The sequence below is a fragment of the Budorcas taxicolor genome, chromosome 6, assembly GCF_023091745.1.
Source record: "Budorcas taxicolor isolate Tak-1 chromosome 6, Takin1.1, whole genome shotgun sequence".
Taxonomy (NCBI): Eukaryota; Metazoa; Chordata; class Mammalia; order Artiodactyla; family Bovidae; genus Budorcas; species Budorcas taxicolor.
In genome coordinates this window covers 16,946,126-16,949,408 of record NC_068915.1, presented here as the reverse complement: position 1 = coordinate 16,949,408, position 3,283 = coordinate 16,946,126, and the positions used below count along the sequence as shown (strand labels likewise).

Sequence of the window (3,283 nt, the reverse complement as noted above, 5' to 3'; positions counted from 1 at the left end):
CCTATATGCAGGTCAGGAAGCAACAGTTAGAACTGGACATGGAACCACAGACTGGTTCCAAATAGGAAAAGGAGTATGTCATGGCTGTATATTGTTACCCTGCTTATTTAACTTATATGCGGAGTACATCATGAGAAACGCTGGACTGGAAGAAGCACAAGCTGGAATCAAGATTGCCAGGAGAAATATCAAAAACCTCAGATATGCAGATGACACCACCCTTATGGCAGAAAGTGAAGAGGAACTCAAAAGCCTCTTGATGAAAGTGAAAGAGGAGAGTGAAAAAGTTGGCTTAAAGCTCAACATTCAGAAAACGAAGATCATGGCATCTGGCCCCATCACTTCATGGGAAATAAATGGGGAAACAATGCAAACAGTGTCAGACTTTATTTTGGGGGCTCCAAAATCACTGCAGATGGTGACTGCAGCCATAAAATTAAAAGACGCTTACTTCTTGGAAGGAAAGTTATGACCAACCTAGATAGCATATTCAAAAGCCGAGACATAACTGTGGAGGAGCTGGAAGGCTTTGAGCAAATACTGAAAATGTATTTGCTCCACTCATTACGAAGGTTGGAAGCTGGAACAAACATAACAAGGGTTATGAGCGTTCATCGAGTGCCTGAGGCTGGGAACGGATAACGAAGGTTTATATGCCCGGCCTTGAGGCGTTCAAAGGCTTCCTTCTGACCACCTGTTTCTGGGAGCAAGGACTGTTGTTTCATGATAGACTCCCTTTAGAGTTTCGCCAAAGCTATGTTATGTCTTGGGCGGTAGGAACTGTATTTTATGCTTGAATGGTTTGATGTTTATCGAGAAAGGCTACGTGCAAGTCTGCTTTGTCCTCTGTCCCCTGAGACCATAAAACTGCGCAGCTGGATAATAAACTTTGTCAGTCCACTAGAGGCTGTCCCTGAGTGTTTCTTTCAGAGTGCGGTTCTCCGAGCCTTACAATTACTTTGCCGACCCACTCCAGTACTCTTGCCTGGAAAATCCCATGGATGGAGGAGCCTGGTGGGCCACGGTCCATGGGGTCGCTAAGAGTCGAATACGACTGAGCGACTTCACTTTCACTTTTCACTTTCATGCTTTGGAGAAGGAAATGGTAACCCACTCCAGTGTTCTTGCCTGGAGAATCCCAGGGACGGGGGAGCCTGGTGGGCTGCCGTCTATGGGGTCGCACAGAGTCGGATACGACTGAAGCGACTTAGCAGCAGCAGCAAGGTCCATCTAGTCAAGGCTATGGTTTTCCCTGTGGTCATGTATGGATGTGAGAGTTGGACTGTGAAGAAGGCTGAGCACCAGAGAATTGAAGCTTTTGAACTGTGATGTTGGAGAAGACTCTTGAGAGTCCCTTGGACTGCAAGGAGATCCAACCAGTCCATTCTGAAGGAGATCAGCCCTGGGATTTCTTTGGAAGGAATGATGCTAAAGCTGAAACTCCAGTACTTTGGCCACCTCATGTGAAGAGTTGACACATTGGAAAAGACTGATGCTGGGAGGGATTGGGGGCAGGAGGAGAAGGGGACAACAGAGGATGAGATGGCTGGATGGCATCACTGACTCGATGGACGTGAATCTGAGTGAACTCCGGGAGTTGGTGATAGACAGGGAGGCCTGGCGTGCTGCCATTCATGGGGTCGCAAAGAGTCGGACACGACTGAGCAAATGAACTGAACTGAACTGAACTGAAACTTCTGTTGTCTCAGTCATTCTATGAGCTTTCCTGGTGGCCCAGTGGTAAAGAATCTGCCTGCAAGGCAGGAGTCTTGGGTTCAACCCCTGGTTTGGGAAGATGCCCTGGAGGAGGAAATGGCAACCAAGTCCAGTTTTCTTGCCTGGAGAATTCCACAGATAGTGGCGCCTGGTGGGCTACAGTCAATGGGGTTGCAAAGAGTTGGACACAACTGAGTGACTAAACAGCAACAACAACCATGCCATGCTATTGCAGGAGAATGGGACAGGAAAGAATGGTCCCATTCCAGGTCAAGTCCTTGTGCCAGGCAAATCCCTGGGACAGGCCACCAAGTGGGGGTTCTCGGCTTCATGCAGGAAAGAATTCAAGAGTGAGCCACAGCAAAGGGAAAGTGAGCTTATCGAAATCCACATCAGATAGCAAAATATAGTCTGCGTCAGATGCTGAAGATGAAGCTCTGATACTTTGGCCACCTGGCGTGGGGAACCGACTCACTGGAAAAGACCCTGATGCTGGGAAAGACTGGAGAAGCGGGTGACAGAGGATGAGATGGTTGGACGGCATCTGTGACTCAATGGACATGAGTTTGAGCAAACTCAGGGAGAAAGTGAAGGACGGGGAATCCTGGCATGCTGGAGTCCACAGGGTGGCAAAGACTGGGACATGACTTAGGGACTGGACAACGACAACAACAGGCTGTTTCAGAAGGTGAGAGTGGCCCCAGGGTATGGGGTCCTTTAGTTTTCATGGGCTGGGTAATTTTATATGCTAACTTAATGAGGAATATCTGTTATGCTAACTATTTTGAAGAAAGGGCAGGAATCTCCAAGAAGGGGGCCACCACCCACTTTTTGACCTTTTATGGTCAGCCTGGGAACTGTCACTTAGCATATGCTAATATTACAATGAGAGTACAGTGAAGTTCAAGGTCTACTGGAAGTGGAATCTTCTGCCATCTTGGGCCTAATTGGTTGTAACCAGTTCCCCCCCACCCCTTAATAAAAATATGGAATGCTTCATGAATACTCATTCATCCTTGCTCAGGGACCATACAAATCTTCTCTGTATCATTCCAGTTTTAGTAAGTGTGCTGCCAAAGTGAGCATTTTTTTTTCTCTTGAGGTAATCATATGATTTTTATTATTTGACTTATTAATAGTGGCAGATTACACTAATAGTTTTCTAATACTGGCCATCCTTGTATTCTTTTTTCCTCTTTTCACTTTTCTTTTATGTTGGAGTGTACTGCTAAGTCACTTCAGTCGCGTCCGACTCTGTGCGACCCCATAGATGGCAGCCTACCAGGCTCCCCGGTCCCTGAGATTCTCCAGGCAAGAACACTGGAGTGGGTTGCCATCTCCTTCTCCAATGCATGAAAGTGAAAAGTGAAAGTGGAGTCGCTCAGTCCACCCCATGGACTGCAGCCCACCAGGCTCCTCTGCCCATGGAATTTTCCAGGCAAGAGTACTGGAGTGGAGTGCCATTGCCTTCTCCATGTTGGAGTGATTAATAATGTTGCCATAGTCTCAGTTGCACAGCAAAGTGGCTCAGCTATACATATACACATGTATGTATCCATTCTCCCCC

The 3,283-nt window shown here is 47.2% G+C and overlaps 1 non-coding gene across 1 annotated transcript; it reads right to left on the bottom strand.

The window, feature by feature from the left end:
* Positions 1-2,696: 2,696 nt before the first annotated feature.
* LOC128050149 (U6 spliceosomal RNA) lies at positions 2,697-2,802 on the bottom strand. The gene has a single exon (XR_008199657.1). It is a non-coding gene; the product is annotated as a U6 spliceosomal RNA (small nuclear RNA).
* Positions 2,803-3,283: the final 481 nt, after the last annotated feature.